Raw genomic sequence first — 16,959 nt, 5'->3', positions numbered from 1 at the left:
GTCATGTGCGCCTGCAACTGCGCGAAATATTCTCGCCATTCTTCTCTTGATGCATCAAAAGCACGGAAAGGTGGTGCTGCCTGTGCTTGTTCCTTTTGTGTTGGAGGATTAGCCGCTTGTTTGGCGATTGCTTCCACCAGACTTTGTATTTGCTGACTCTGTAACAAGATCGACTGTTGTAATTCGGCAGACATAGTGAACACAAATTAAACCAGCCCCCAAAATTTTATCGCTATAATTAGTATAACCAGAAACAAGTTGAACCAGCCCTGCACACGAGTTCGGAAGCGCTCGTCGCCAGTTTTGTGGCGGCGTTCGTAGCGACAAGCAATTCGCTGTAGAAACGGCTTACGAAGTCACCGCCACACTTTTAGTAGCGGGCCGACCGGTCCGCTGGAACAGTGAACAGAAAGATGAAAACCCAAACACTCTGATTAAATAAAAGTCGGTACTTATCTTTATTAACGAAGATACAGAAACACAGTAGTGAACTCCGTGTCTACAGAAATCTGTCTAGTTCGAGTCGGAGCGGCTAGGTCAGAGTCGGCTGACGACAAACAACAACTCTGCTGCGATGAACACACAACTGACTAGCAGGTACACAATTCGGTGGCGAGTATACAACTGAGCGGCGAATACAGAACTGTCCTAGCGCTCGCGACTCCAGCGCTTAAGAAACCAGAAGCCAGCGGTGGCGCGCGCAGACTTGCGGCGATTTCCTGTCTCGCTGGCGCTGCTTATGCGGACGGCGTCCGGACTTTGATGCTGCCAACCTTTTGGCAGCGGGCTCGGGTGGCATTACTGGCTAGGATATAACACCCCAGAAGGTGTGGCCCCTCATCGAACCTTTTTCTCCCACTCGAACAAGCATTGTCAGTAATCATTATGTGGTAACCAACAGAGTGCAACTGGACGGAAAAGACACCGCCGATCTACTGAAATAATAAGCATTACAATTCATTATATCAACAATTTTACCAATTCTAAATTAATTTCAACTCTGGCCAATGATGTGAGATTATGTTTCCCAATTTCAGTATCATAGCTAAACCACCCATTCTCCACTTTGCGGATCTGGTTAGGTGACTGTGCAATACTTCCATTCATTGTGAATTCTCGAACACATACATCATCAAAGTATTATAGACAGGGCTCTACATCTTTCTAACACCTTCAGCATAATGCTTAATTTATGATCTATGTCCACGCTGATGGGAGTCACAGAGCATTTGCACAGTCTTAAGTTAAAATTAGAGACTGAAAAAACCCCTCACACTGTCATTGACCAACCCACCCTGCAGCACCCACACATTTGGAGAGCGTTGTCCTGTTTTCTGTATGACTGTGTATATGCATGTATCACGGAAGGCTCCCAGGACCCACAGTAGAGTCGAGTTAGCGTTCGAGTGTGGACCGATGTTGAGAGGCGGATCCACCTTCAAATCCAAACTGTGGATCCACCAACTACACACACAACCTGACAAACACTTGCACTAAGACCTGAACGGTACCCAACAATAACTAAGCAAAGAAGAAGACAAAACGGGAGTCGATGCACAAACACACACACACACACACACACACACACATAGCCGACTCATGAACGTTCGGCGAGCCAAAAGGATTCGTCCCGTTGGACGACCGACCGACCATCCACCGAGACTGTGGCGCGGCTCAAGTGATGCGTGGCGGCAGTGGTCGGGCGAGCCGTGTCGACGCAGACCTCACTGCCGCTCCAACCCGACTGCGCCAGTGCCGCATCGCAATTCCCCGACTGGCAGGTCCGGAATGCGCTCCAGACGCGTTCCCGCTGACCGGCAGCCGACGGGGAAGTAATAGCAAATGGTTCAAATGGCTCTGAGCACTATGGGACTTAACTGCTGTGGTCATCAGTCCCCTAGAACTTAGAACTACTTAAACCTAACTAACCTAAGGACATCACACACATCCATGCCCGAGGCAGGATTCGAACCTGTGACCGTAGCGGTCGCGCGGTTCCAGACTGTAGCTCCTAGAACCGCTCGGCCACTCCGGCCGGCGCAGAAAAGGGTTTCGGTTAATCTTAGACGTCTTCTTAGTTCTTAGAGAATGTATTCTATGTTCAGATCATGAGGAATTGTGTCAAGTTGAGATCTGCGCGGCAGTTTGATCTTGTAGTGATTATTGTTGACGTCCCAGAGGCATGTGTGTACGTCGTATCTCCCTAAAAACCGACACAGTCACGTGTTAGTTTGATACGACGCCGCCTCGGGCGCCTGCAGGCCGGCTATAGCGCCACGCACAGTGGAGTCCGCCTCGCCGCAGGCCGGAAGCGGCGCGGCTGCGCAGCGGGGGCGGCCGCCGGCCCGCTATCGACCGCTCGCCGCCCCTCGCCGCTGACCCACATGGGCCGCCAGGCGGCCGGCCGCCACAAGCCACGTGCAACCCGTCCACCCACGTGGCGGGCTCTCTCCTACCTCTCTCCCAGTTACTCTTTCGCTCGCCAACTTCACTTCTGATGCCTGCAAATTCGTCACGCCGAACCCTGCTCCCGCACGTCGGTTACACGACTCTCACCCTGGTGCCGGTCTTCACGCCAGCGCCACTTCCAGCACTTATTTTGCAGCTACTTTGCCGTCCGTAGTTCACTTTTGGCCACACGAGGCCGATGACGTTCAAATCCTCGGAGTCGAGGATAAACGTAATAGCTTCTGAAATGTACCGCTGACGGAGAGTTACTGGATGTAATCGGGAAGAAAAGCAAGTTGCGACACAACTTCACAGAAATGTGGGGTCGGTCGATAGGACACACCCTGGGACATCAGACAGTACGTAATTGGAGACGTACGTGAAAGCGACCAAAATTGTGAAAACTTTTTTACCGAACCTTCGTTTAGTACACGGTATTGGAGTTTCAGTTCCTGAATATTACGTTGCAATTCCCCTCACCGGCGTGATAAAAATGATGATTAACGAAAGCTTGCACAGGGCAACACCCCTTTGTTGTTCTTTATTTCTTCACATTATTTATTCCTGCGGAGTTTCCTTCCAATTTTATGCAATCGCAGTGTGGGGACAGAAATTCTATAAAATTGTGTGCATGGAAAAACTCAAAATCGTAATGAAACTTCCAACTCTCCCATACGAAAAACTTGTCCCAAAACAACATTTTTATCTCACAACTGCTGATTAAGTTCCAGAGTGTGATGCTTGTTTAGTTTGTCACTGTGCCGTTCTTGGTAGACTAGAGAGTTTTAAGGGAGGCTAGAAATTCGTCCAGCAGCTTTCACACTGACGATGTTGAAGGAAATCTATAACACGAGAAGTGATGCAGCTGACATTATTGTTACTCATTCAGGGAAGTCATATTAACCCATATAAGACAAGCAAACAAAAGATTGCTTGAGGTTGAAGAGGAGAAATGGCTCTGAGCACTATGGGACTTAACATCTGAGGTCATCAGTCCCCTAGAACATAGAACTACTTAAACCTTACTAGCCTAAGGACATCACACACATCCGTGCCCGAGGCAGGATTCGAACCTGAGACCGTACCGGTCGCGCGTTTCCAGACTGAAGCGCCTAGAACCACTCGGCCACTGCGGCCGGCTGAAGAGGAGAATGCGAGTGGTTTGCAGTAGTTCACCCAGATAAGGTAACGGCTTATACAAATGCTGTCAACTTACGCTTTGCTAACTTTATGTAGCTTTTCCCCACAAACCGATGGCATTATACTACATAAATTTGGCATGAAATTAGTCAGTGCAATCTCTGGAAGGAATTTTCATTTACTACAGTAGTGAGGTATACTGTAAGAGAAAAACCGATTTGGAATTTTTGTTTCAACAGAAATTTGGGGAGCTCTAAAAATCTAACAAAAGAAGATATCAATACTCTGTTCCAGAGATATCTGTAATAATCGTATATCAAACTTTGTACAAAAACACATTAAATTCGTTCTGAAAGATTTTTCAAATAAGGAACATTTGTGCTCACCTTGTTGAAAAAAATTCAGTTGTTGTAATTAAAAACGTGTAATGTCAGTTGTAAGTAGGCTGTTTAGGTTTTTTTATTGGTAACGCCACCTCTGTATGAAAATAACTGGCTGTGCTGTGTGCAGTCTGTGGCCGGTTTGCATTGTTGGAATTTGCTATTGTAATGTTGGGCAGTTGGAGGTGAGCCGCCAGGAGTGGTGGATGTGGGGAGTGAGATGGCGGAGTTTTGAGAGCGGATGATCTGGACAGAGACAGTAAATGTGTAATATTGGATATCATGGACTGATATAGATGTTACGACTTTTGAACACTATTAAGGTAAATACATTGTTTGTTCTCTATCAAAATCTTTCATTTGCTAACTATGCTTATCAGTAGTTAGTGCCTTCAGTAGTTTGAATCTTTTATTTAGCTGTCAGTATTGGCGCTCGCTGTATTGCAGTAGTTTGAGTAACGAAGATTTTTGTGAAGTAAGTGATTCATGAAAGGTATAGGTTATTGTTAGTCAGGGCAATTCTTTTGTAGGCATTTTTGAAAGTCAGATTGCGTTGCGCTAAAAATATTGTGTGTCAGTTTAGTGTTGATCAGAATAGGTTCAAAATGGCTCTGAGCACTATGGGACTCAACTGCTGAGGTCATTAGTCCCCTAGAACTTAGAGCTAGTTAAACCTAACTAACCTAAGGACATCACAAACATCCATGCCCGAGGCAGGATTCGAACCTGCGACCGTAGCGGTCTTGCGGTTCCAGACTGCAGCGCCTTTAACCGCACGGCCATTTCGGCCGGCCTTTAACCTAACTAACCTAAGGACAGCACACAACACCCAGCCATCACGAGGCAGAGAAAATCCCTGACCCCGCCGGGAATCGAACCCGGGAACCCGGGCGCGGGAAGCGAGAACGCTACATCAGAATAGGTGAAGAGCGAAATGTCTGAGTACGTTCAGTTCTGCTCAGCTGTTTGAAAATCAAATAATGTAAGAGGTTTATCAGCACAGTAATTCATTAATTTTTGTAAGGGGACGTGCATCTCTAGGAGCTGCTTTAAGCGTTACGTGCGGTGCCAACACTGGTACTTGTTTGTGCTGCATTGTCGCGAAGCGCGCCCTGCCTGCGCTTGCCCTCCAGTAACCCACGAGAGCCATGTGGGCAAGTGTCGTACAACGTGATTTTGTTTACAATGAAAGAAGAAGCATACTTAAATGCTTAAAATCTGGAAAATACTCAATTTACACATTTGTTGTATAATTTCCCGGTCGGAATAAGGGCCACGTCGCCACACCGAGATCGCTAAAAAGTTAGGAAATCTTGCGCGTAAGAGATTAATGTCAAAATATTAAGACTCTCGAGAACAAATCAGAAATTTTGCAAAAACGGGTATCGGATTAATATGAGCGCAACGGCATCGTGTCCGAGCCACGCACTCTTCCTGTCTCGAGAAACAAAAACTAGCGAACAAAAATATTTGCTTTACGAAAGTGGAACGAAGTACCACGTAGGTAGTAAATGCTGGTAAATCGTGCTAATCGCCATTGTAGTGTTGGGCAGCGGCAGCTGGATGCGAACAGCGCGTAGCGTCGCGCAGTTGGAGGTGAGCCGCCAGCAGTGGTGGATGTGGGGAGAGAGATGGCGGAGTTTTGAAATTTGTCATGAACTGCTATATTTATATATGATGATATCAAGGTAAATACATTGTTTGTTCTCTATTAATATCTTTCATTAGCTAACTATCCCTATCAGTAGTTAGTGCCTTCCATAGTTTGAATCTTTTATTTTGCTGGCAGTAGTGGCGCTCGCTGTATTGCAGTAGCTTGAGCAGCGAAGATTTTTGTGAGGTAAGTGATTTGTGAAAGGTATAGTTTAATGTTAGTCAGGGCCATTCTTTTGTAGGGAATTTTGAAAGTCAGATTGCGTTGCGCTAACAAAGTATTGTGTGTCAGTTTAAGCACAGTCATTTGTAATTTTTCTAAGGGGACGTTTCACAGTAAGCATGAAATTGGAAATTTGTGATAAGGACAATGGGACCGCAATGCTGAGGTAATCGGTCCCTAGGCTTTCTCACTACTTAATCTAACTTAAAACTTACGCTAAGGGCAACACAGATATCCATGACCGAGGGACTCGATCCCCCGACGGAGGGATCCGCACGGACTGTGACAAGACGCCCGAGACAGCACTGCTACCCCGCGCAGCAGTAAGCCTGAACACGTGTGTGTATTCATATAACATTACTTCACCACTATGCCAAAATTAGTTACATTGCCTTCATAACTTTGGGCTTTACAAGGTTTTCTTTTCCCAGAGTGTTATAACTTCACACGCCCCCCCCCCCCCCCCTTAAGTTGGAAATGGACAGAAAATGCTCACCGAGGCTTGATTACGGTAAGGAGCTTCGAGTGAGTGTAGGCTGCACTAGTTGGGCAGACATGAAAACACTTGCACAGGATAAATTATTTATGGCGCGCCCCTTCCGTAAAGATTAGGCTCGAGTTTATTCGAAACTGGAGGTCCCGAGCGCTAACTTCAGTAATAACAGGGTTCTTACAGCTTGTCTCGGCTGAACCACCCCTATAAAGCACGCAAATAAAATTCGCCTTCATATGAAAGTTACCAGATTTAGCATCTGAGAGCAATAAAAAATTTTCCCCCTCTATAAGTGCCGCCAACGCAATCAAAGAATAAGAAGTTGTCTCCCTCACGTAGTGATTTAAAAAAAAAAAATGACGCACACTGCGCGAAATTGCTGACAATAAAATCAGAATCCTTTCGTATTAGTTCACAATGTAAAATAAGCTATGGATCCCTGCACTAAAAACACAATACATTCTTCAAATAACATTACAATTATTGTGTCTCGTAGAGGTAAATATGCAACAGTGTTTGAAAAATATCGGAGATTGCCGCGATCACAAATCGTCCAGTGCAGAAAGGGTGCTGTGCACCGACTGACTGGCTGACTGCTGGTATTTCAAGTCTGTGCCGGCCCTCTCAGTGCAGAGGCGGACCGTGGCCGCCTCCGCTGCGTCCACCGCCTTCCTCAGCCGCTGCACTGCAGTCACGTGCGGTCACCGTCAAGATAGCCGACCCACTGACCACTCTAATCATATTAGTCTTATTATATACTATAGTGCGTTAATTGAAATTACAGGGTGACAACTATTGAACTGTATGAAAATAAACTTAAATTAGTTACAAACTGAGGCGTGCACACACTTTACTCAACATGGAAACGTCACTACGGATTTTCGGATTTAGGTTGTGACGTGTTCGGTATACTCGCCACCACTGGCGATGATGTGGCGCAGACGATCAGCGAAATTCTGCATGACCCGCAGAAGTGTCGGAACATCGGTGCTCTCGATGACCTCGTGAATGTCTGTTTTCAGCTCAGCAATGGTACTGAGTAATCTGATGTACACCTTGTCTTTAATACAGCCCCCACAAAAAGGAATGGCATGTATTCAGATCCGAAGAATATGGCGGTCAATCGAGGTCCACGCCAGTGACCTCTGGGAACCCCAGAGCCAGAATGCGCTCCCCAAAGTGCTCCTCCGGGACATCAAACACTCTCCTGCTTCGACGGGGTCGAGCTCCGTCTTACGTGAAGGACAGCTTGTCAAAATGAGGGTCGCTTTGGATAATGGGGATGAAATCATCTTCCAAAGCCTTCACGTACCGTTCGGTAGACACCGTGGCATCGAGGAATATCGCATCGATTATTACGTGACTGGACACTGCTCACCACACAGTTACCCGTTGAGGGGGAAGAGACTTCTCGATCGCGAAATGCTCTCAGTCCTCCATGTGCGACAGTTTTGCTTATTGATGAAACCATCCAAATGAAAGTGGGCTTCATCGTTGAACCAAACCGTACTGACATCAAAGTACTGTTCGTCAATTCTGTGGACAATAGTCTTGACGAAACACAACCGCTGTTCTATGGTCCTGGTGCTTAATGGTGTTCGTAAAGATGAGATTGTGCCGCTGACGTAAGCTTCCGAAATTACTTCTGACACTGAGGTAAAGAACCTTCAGCACCGTCTGTTAGTTATCTCGTGTGCTACGCCGTCACTAAGGTAAACATCCGAACTACAAACCTGACGAGACTCCTAAAGCTTTAAGTTACGACATTCTTTTTTTGTTGATTTTTTTGATAAGATGTCGCCTCTAAGTTGCCTAAGCTACACTCGAGTTACCTGTGAAAACTTCATGAAAATTCGTCTGGTAGTTTTGGAGATGAGCTAGAGAAAGTAACTAGTTCCTGCCTTTAAATTCACCCTTGACGCTTCGGTAGATCACCTCCCCAAGATCAGCCGAATTAAAAGTCTGTTCTTCTCTCCAGGGAAGGATACACGGTAATCATCTACTCAAAGAAATGTACCTTCTATCTGGGTTCTCCTACTAGGCTAGCTTCAATTCAAATACTTCCAAGAACAGACAGTTTCTCATCCCCAATAGAAGTTAGAGAGTAACTTTTGATTCTCTTCAGTGTTGTAAATAAACTTTCTCCTAAAGATATACCCTTAGGAAACGTCTACAGTAATGACACTAACATATACAGCTGCTGAAAATATTTGTTTAGCATTGACTTAGTTCGCAGTGGGTTTGGAAGTTGACTCAGTGTTTTATTTCTGACTCCAGTACTGCACGCAACTGTCAACGCCCGCTCCCTCTGGCATGGATGTGTGTTGTTCTCAGCATAAGTTAGTTCAAGTAGTGTGTAAGTCTATGGACCGATGACCTCAGCAGTTTGGTCCCTTACGAATTCATACACATTTGAACTACTCTCAGCTCATTTTTCAATCGAGTGGAGTCGAACGTTCCATGTGCGATTATGGGAATTGCTTTCGAAGAACTAGTTAGAACATTGTTCATAATTTCATGTGACAATAAATTTAAAAAATTCATTTCAGAATAATCTTGAAAACTTAAATCCAGGCATATATCAGCGTTGTCCAACACTACATGCCTTTGCAATTAGTTTTTCCTCTTCGAAGGTTCTCCCGCTTGAGACGCGGTTTCTTGGAAAACTTGTTCACAGTCGTCACGAAGCGCGCCTGTGGGGCTGCGAGTTTCTTGGATTTTCTGTTCACAGTACAAAGTATGTTTGCTTCTGGGGGATGCTGTACGTCACATCCGTGAAGTAAATAATGTCACGTTGAAGAAGGTGTAGTTAGATCAATGACGAAGACTAACTTCATTTAACGATGGTTTATTCAGCACTTGCACATACAAGAGCGCGGAGCGAACTGCCTCCGGCCAGAACACACACAGTATATATGCAGTTACAGAACATTCCAGTACAGTGGTTCTTGACATTTGTGGATACTTCTAGAATGTACTCGAGCCGAATATAGAAATTAAAATTGTATAGTCCAGGCGAGCTCACAACTCACGATCCTCCATGCAACAGTTTAATATTAACCACTACACCGCGGACTCAGCTTTTTCTGCGATATTGCTCCCTCCTTAAGAGAACAGCGTCTCGGTGTTACGTCGTCCTAGTCCTGGAACGAGCCATCGGTCCTGCATACCCCGACTCCCGATGACTAATGCTCGCCCTGGCGGTGATCTTCTTAGAACTTCCTTTGCCGCTACGCTCTTCGTCACCTTTCCGCTTGTTGCCTGTCGCCGGCCGCGGGGGTCTCGCGGTTCTAGGTGCTACAGTCCGGAACCGCGCGACTGCTAAGGTCGCAGGTTCGAATCCTGCCGCGGGCATGGATGTGTGTGATGTCCTTAGGTTAGTTAGGTTTAAGTAGTTTTAAGTTCTAGGGGACTGATGACCACAGATGTTAAGTTCCATAGTGCTCAGAGCCATTTGAACCATTTATTTCCTGTCGCTGGAGCTCCGTATTTACCCTGGGTTGCAGAATCGTTATACGACTTCATTCGAAGGACGTGGACCGTATCTCTGATCTTTCGTCGTCTTGTGTCGGGGTCGAAATCTTCAACTTCATAAGCAACACCAGACAACTGTCTTTACAACCTTACAAGGTCCAAAGTAGCGCCTCAGGAGCTTCTAAGAGAGATCAACCTTCCGAACAGGAGTGAAGATCCAGACGAGATCACCAGGCTGGTAGACAACAGGGCGGTGGCTCGCGTCATACCTTCGGCAGTCATTTTCTTGAGCCTGCAGCATGCGGAGTCGAGCTAACTGCCGAGCTTCCTCAGCTCTGGTTAACACCTGGCCGATGTAGTCGTCGTCCACGTCATCAGGATGTAACGGAAACACAGTGTCCATCAATGAAGTCGCCTCACGCCTATACACCAGGAAAATGGCGCAAATCCTGTGGTGTCTTGTTTGGCGGTGTAGAAGGCAAACGTCACGAAAGGTAGCACCTCATCCCAGTTGTTCTGCTCAACATTGACGAACATTGATAGCATGTCGGCCAAGGTCTTATTAAGTCTTTCAGTAAGTCCGTTAGTTTGCGGATGGTGGGCAGTCATCATGTGATGAGTAATGCTGCACCGACGGTTTATTTCTGTCACAAGATTCGATAGAAAAACTTTCCCCCGATCCGTAATTAACGACCTTGGGGCACCGTGTTTTAACACAATGTCTTCCACGATGAATTTGGCTACCTCGGATGCTTCGGCTGTTTTCACGGCTTTTGTAATGGCCTAGCGTGTCAGAGAATCAGTGCCAAACAATAATCCATCTATTGCCACTAGCAGACGTGAAAATTGTCCGAGGAGGTCAATCCCAACACGCTGGAAAGGCGTTTCGGCTGGTGGAATTGGTATGACTCGGCCAGGTGGTTTCGGAGGGACTGCCTTTCTCCTCTGGCACTCTCGACAGTGCGACACAAAGTGACAGACACTCCTAAATAAACCTGGCCAGAAAAATCTCTTACGGATCCTATCATATGTCTTAATAAAGCCTAAATGTCCTGCCTCAGGTGTGTCATGGAATTTCTGTAGAACATCTAAGCGCTGATGTTTAGGAATCACTGGTAGCCACCTCTTTCCAAACGGACCACAGTTTCTCTTGCAAAGCAATGCATTGTTGTTGTTGTGGTCTTCAGTCCTGAGACTGGTTTGATGCAGCTCTCCATGCTAATCTATCCTGTGCAAGCTCCTTCATCTCCCAGTACCTACTGCAACCTACATCCTTCTGAATCTGCTTAGTGTATTCATCTCTTGGTCTTCCTCTACGATTTTTACCCTCCACGCTGCCCTCCAATGCTAAATTTGTGATCCCTTGATGCCTCAGGACATGTCCTACCAACCGATCCCTTCTTCTAGTCAAGTTGTGCCACAGACTTCTCTTCTCCCCAATCCAATTCAATACCTCCTCATTAGTTACGTGATCAAGCAATGCATTAACTACCTTATATTGCCCTTTCACATCCTCTGACCGATTTGAGGCAAGCATATTTGAGATATCGTGGCGTCCTCCTTATGCTCAGCAGAGAGATTCTGGAGTGCAGCGAGACAGTCACTATCTTCATCAAAATCTTGATGGTCTTGCATAGGATTTCTTGTGAGGCAGTCGGCACCCAGGTGTTTCCTTCCACTTTTGTACACTATGGTAATGTCATACTCTTGAAGACGTAGTGCCCACCTGGTGAATCGTCCTGTTGCATCCTTATGACCTGTCAAACAACAAAGTGAATGATGGTCTGTAACAACTGTGAATGGCCTTTCATAGAGATACTGTCGAAATTTGCACATGGCTCAGATCACAGCAAGACATTCTCTTTCTGTAGTTTAGTAGTTTCTATCGGCTTTTTCGTGAACCAAGACTGCTAGAAAAGGAACAGCCATAGTTTCCCGCTCTGTAGCTGACAACACGGTTGCAACTACTGCTTGTATTAGATCATTCTGAATTTGACAGCGTGAAGATTTCTTTTGTACTTCAACAATTTCACATAATCATCCATGATTAGTAGTTGTTTCATGGTGTCTGAAAGGCCAACTCTTGTTTTCCCGGTATACAGATTAGATTAATGGTCCTTTTAAACATGTCCCTCGTCCACCTTACCCTTTGGTTGTGTAGAGGTATTTCGTTTTTAAGCTGGTCATCAAACGGAGTTTCTATTCAATTTTCTCCAAGAGCAATTACAGCCGCAGACGTCCGTAAACAGTTAAGAGACAGTCCGTGGATGGTTATCGACTTCACTAGATTTCTCAAACTTTCGTCCAACTAGTACTCCTTTCCAATTAAAAGACAATACCAGCAAGGTACCGTATTTAGTCACATCTGGATACATATTACACTGATAACGTCAAGTGAATTTACTGGTATTTTGAACCAAGTTCGATATTTCTGGGTGCCCATTTTTAATGATCGTATGCGTATAAACGGCTTGCACAAAAGTTCTTTCGGAGTACATGTAGGCATACCCTGTAGCTCTGTGTTATATGACTAGTTACCACCTGGCACCTTCGCGTACTTTCAGACACATTCGGCACGCAAGCAAACTGTGCAAACCAGTACTGTGTTATTATTGATACAGCCCGTTACGCATCGACTGTCGCAGAAAAACGCACACATCCACTGCCCGTCACCAAGAGGGCGCGCCTTGTACACTCTGGCTGGTCGGCTGAGCTACACCCAACACTGCTTTGGCTCGGCTCACATCGCTCTATCGCCGGCCTGAGTAGCCGTTCGGTTCTAGGCACTACTGTCTGGAACCGCGCGACCGCTATTGTCGCAGGTTCGAATCCTGCCTCTGGCATGGATGTGTGTGATGTCCTTAGCTTAGTCAGCTTTAAGTAGTTCTAAGTTCTAGGGGACTGATGACCTCAGAAGTTAAGTCCCAAAGTGCTCAGAGCCATTTTTGAACAGCGCTCTATCAATAATGTGATGTAATGAACCCATTATTTCTAAGAGTTTCCAAGAACCGTAACGGTTTCGTGTAGATACTGTGGAATAACTGAGTGATTACACTGATAAGCCACAACACTACGACCGCTGCCCACCAGTCACCACTGGACTGGACGCCGGCTGGTGGCGTTGTGGGTACAAAAGCATGGAAGCCCAGCAGACACCTGCAGGGGATCACCATAGCCAAGATACGGGCTGCAAATAGGGAAATACATTGATATAAGAGACTTGGACAAAGAGCAGAGTGTTACGCGTATCTCGAAAACGGGGAATCTGATCTAACTTTCACGTGCTACTGTCGTGAGCATCTACGGGAAGAAACAGGACAGTGAAAGTACCGCTAGGCGTTGGTTGGACGTCCACATCTCTTTACAGAACGTGGAGTTCGGACGCTTGTGTGGTCTGTAAAGTAGGATAGCTAGCGATCTGTAGGATCTCTGCCGAAATAGCACAGTGCTGGTGCACGCAAAAGTGTTTCGGAGCTCACCGTTCACCGTACAGTGTTGAGCTCCGCAGCAGACCACTCCTACTTGTTCACATGTTGAGACAACGACATTGTCAATTATGAGTGCAGTGGATACGGAACCATTGGTATTCGACAGTCGATCAATGTAAACGTGTGGGCTCCTCGGGTGAATCACATTTTTGCTCGACTAGGTCGACGGTCGTCTCCACAAACCTCGTCATCGAGATGAATTGCGGTCGTCTCCACGTGCAGCGCACCACGGACGCAGGCTGTTGCTAGGAGTATTACTACGGGAGACGTTCTCCTGCGCCTGTGTGGCACTTGTGATAGTAATCGGAGACAAGCTGGCAGCTGCGAACCACTGCGTGCTTGATGTCTTCCCCGAAGGCGATGTCATCTTTCAGCAGTACAATTGTCCGTGCTAAAGTGGTTTGACGAGTATTGTAGTGAACTCACGTTGATGTCTCGACCACCAAATTCGACAAAGAGCACATTATTATTATGCAGAGCCTGTGAACGCGTATCTCGAAAACGGGGAACCCGTCTGGGTCGCTATGGGGTGCCATCAGCGCGTGAGCAAATCAACGGCCCGTTAGTTACACGAATTACATGACCTGTCCGTAGACATCTAATGACGTCTACCTCCACGAACGTACCGGCAAACTGTCGGATCCCTCACACGCAGAATTCGTACTCGTTCCAGAGACGGGACAACATGCTGTAAAGCAGGTGGTCACAGTGCTTCGGCTGACCAGTGTACGGTATATCACGCGGTAGGCAGCGCTTCAGTCGATTCCCGTGAATGCACGCACCGCCGCATTCCCCCAAGCGCGAAACCGCGTGCCGGGTTGCACGTCCTTAACAGACAACATGAAACAGTTTTTTTTTCCAAAATTAATGATAAACGCATTTTTCCCTCTTGTCATCCTTCTTCCATTACTCAGCAACAGTTTGGTTCTCATTACTCTAACTTCAAATTAATATTTTAGTGGCGAATAAAAAAAGTCTGTAATTGATCTGTTATATAGTGCAGAAAACCTCACCAAAGCAGTATATTCGGTATGGAAACCACAACAGCAAATATATTCGTAAGTTGTTTGTGTGTGGGGGAGCGTCACCAACAGTTTCAACGGAACTTGGTACTTAAAATTCTTACAGTTTTGAATAAAAAGTTCTTGAACTTCTACATCTACATCTAAATTTATACTTCGCAAGCCACCCAACGGTGTGTGGCGGAGGGCACTTTACGTGCCACTGTCATTACCTCCCTCTCCTGTTCCAGTCGCGTATGGTTCGCGGGAAGAACGACTGCCGGAAAGCCTCCGTGCGCGCTCTAATCTCTCTCATTTTACATTCGTGATGTCCTCGGGAGGTATAAGTAGGGTGAAGCAATATATTCGATACCTCATCCACAAACGCACCCTCTCGAATCCTGGACAGCGAGCTGCACCGCGATGCAGAGCGCCTCTCTTGCAGAGTCTGCCACTTGAGTTTGCTAAACATCTCCGTAACTCTATCACGCTTACCAAATAACTCTGTGACGAAACGTGCCGCTCTTCTTTGGATCTTCTCTATCTCGTCCGTCAACCCGACCTAGTACGGATTCCACACTGATGTGCAATACTCAAGTATAGGTCGAACGAGTGTTTTGTAAGCCACCTCCTTTGTTGATAGACTACATTTTCTAAGGACTCTTCCAATGAATCTCAACCTGGGACCCGCCTTACCAACAATTAATTTTATATGATCATTACAGTTCTAATCGTTCCGTAGCATACTCCCAGATATTTTACAGAGGTAACTGCTACCAGCGTTTGTTCCGCTATTATATAATCATACAATAAAGGGTCCTTCTTTCTAAGTATTCGCAATACATTACATTTGTCTATGTTAAGGGTCAGTTGCCACTCCCTGCACCAAGTGCCTATCCGCTGCAGATCTTCCTGCATTTCGCTGCAGTTTTCTAATGCTGCAAATTCTCTGTATACTACAGCATCATCCGCGAAAAGCCGCATGGAACTTCCGACACTACGTACTAGGTTATTTATATACATATTGTGAAAAGCTCCCCAGTGGCACGCCAGATGTTACCATAACGTCTGTAGACGTCTCTCCATTGATGACAACATGCTGTGTTCTGTTTGCTAAAAACTCTTCAATCCAGCCACACAGCTGGTCTGATATTCCGTAGGCTCTTACTTTGTTTATCAGGCGACAGTGCGGAATTGTATCGAACACCTTCCGGAAGTCAAGGAAAATGACATCTACCTGGGAGCCTGTATCTAATATTTTCTGGGTCTCATGAACAAATAAAGCGAGTTGGATCTCACACGATCGCTGTTTCCGGAATCCATGTTGATTTCTACAGAGTAGATTCTGGGTTTCGAGAAATGACATGATACGCGAGCAAAATTCTACGAGATCAATGTCAGAGATATAGGCCTATAGTTTTGCGCATCTGCTTGACGACCCTTCTTGAAGACTGGGACTACCTGTGCTCGTTTCCAATCATTTGGAACCTTCCGTTCCTCTAGAGACTTCCGGTAAACGGCTGTTAGGAGGGGGCAAGTTCTTTCGCGTACTCTGTGTAGAATCGAATTGGTATCCCGTCAGGTCTAGTGTACTTTCCTCTGTTGAGTGATTTCAGTTGCTTTTCTATTCTTTGGACACTTCTTTCGATGTCAGCCATTTTTCCGTTTGTGCGAGGATTTAGAGAAGGAACTGCAGTGCGGTCTTCCTCTGTGAAACAGCTTTGGAAAAAGGTGTTTAGTATTTAAGCTTTACGCGTGTCATCCTCTGTTTCAATGCCATCATCATCCCAGACCGTCTGGATATGCTGCTTCGATCCACGTACTGATTTAACGTAAGACCAGAACTGCCTATGATTTTCTGTCAAGTCGGTACATAGAATTTTACTTTCGAATTCACTGAACGCTTCACGCATAGCCCTCCTTACGCTAACTTTGACATCGTTTAGCTTATGTTTGTCTGAGAGGTTTTGGCTGCGTTTAAGCTTGCATCAAGTGCTAGAAATGTCAGAAGACTTCGACCAAATACTCCGTGGCCATTCGACTGCTGACATGCCACTGGAGTGCCCTTACATATTGTAGCTCCCGGCCGTGACGTCACTGGTGCTCGCAGTATGTGGGCATAAGTTGAGTCTCGCGATCGATGGGTCCCCGGCCGCCCTGAGCTGTAGATCAGCGTTTTTCGGTAGCTTCTTTAATGACCCTGTTGCAGAAGCCGTTAGTGCGAGCCGTGACAAAGGTTTCCTGGAATTCGATCCGGTGGCTTTTTACGAGAGCATGCCCAGCTAAAGCGGTTTGCTTGGGGTAGCATAGGCGATAAAAACACAGCGCGCAATGTACGTCCGACGTAGTATAGGCCACATTCGCGAGGTATTTTTTAGATCACGAAAATTTTGAGATGTGCTGCATCTTTAACTGTTCTCAGTAGTTTCCAGACTTCTTTACGGAGCCCTGAAGAGCAATTTGATTTTGCGCCATTTCAGCAGGCGGCTATCTTGTCCGACCCGGAGCCAGAGAACGGCAAAAAAGTAAATTTCTTTTGTAGCTCCTCGTCGATATTCTTACTATTTTTATTTGAGATGATTTCATTTGTTTGGTAATCGTTGTAGCAGGTCCTGAAGACCTTTGTGTAGGACACAGCTGGTGGGACAGGCTGTCGACG

At 46.2% G+C, this 16,959-nt stretch overlaps 1 protein-coding gene across 5 annotated transcripts in view; it reads left to right on the top strand.

The window, feature by feature from the left end:
- The window catches only part of LOC124613920 (neurexin-1), a 2,081,056-nt gene that overhangs the window by 276,831 nt on the left and 1,787,266 nt on the right, over positions 1-16,959 (top strand). The window lies entirely within an intron of this gene.

This window comes from Schistocerca americana, chromosome 4 (assembly GCF_021461395.2).
Source record: "Schistocerca americana isolate TAMUIC-IGC-003095 chromosome 4, iqSchAmer2.1, whole genome shotgun sequence".
Lineage (NCBI taxonomy): Eukaryota > Metazoa > Arthropoda > Insecta > Orthoptera > Acrididae > Schistocerca > Schistocerca americana.
The sequence above is the reverse complement of the archived record's forward strand: the minus strand, read 5'-3'. Positions and strand labels throughout refer to the sequence as shown.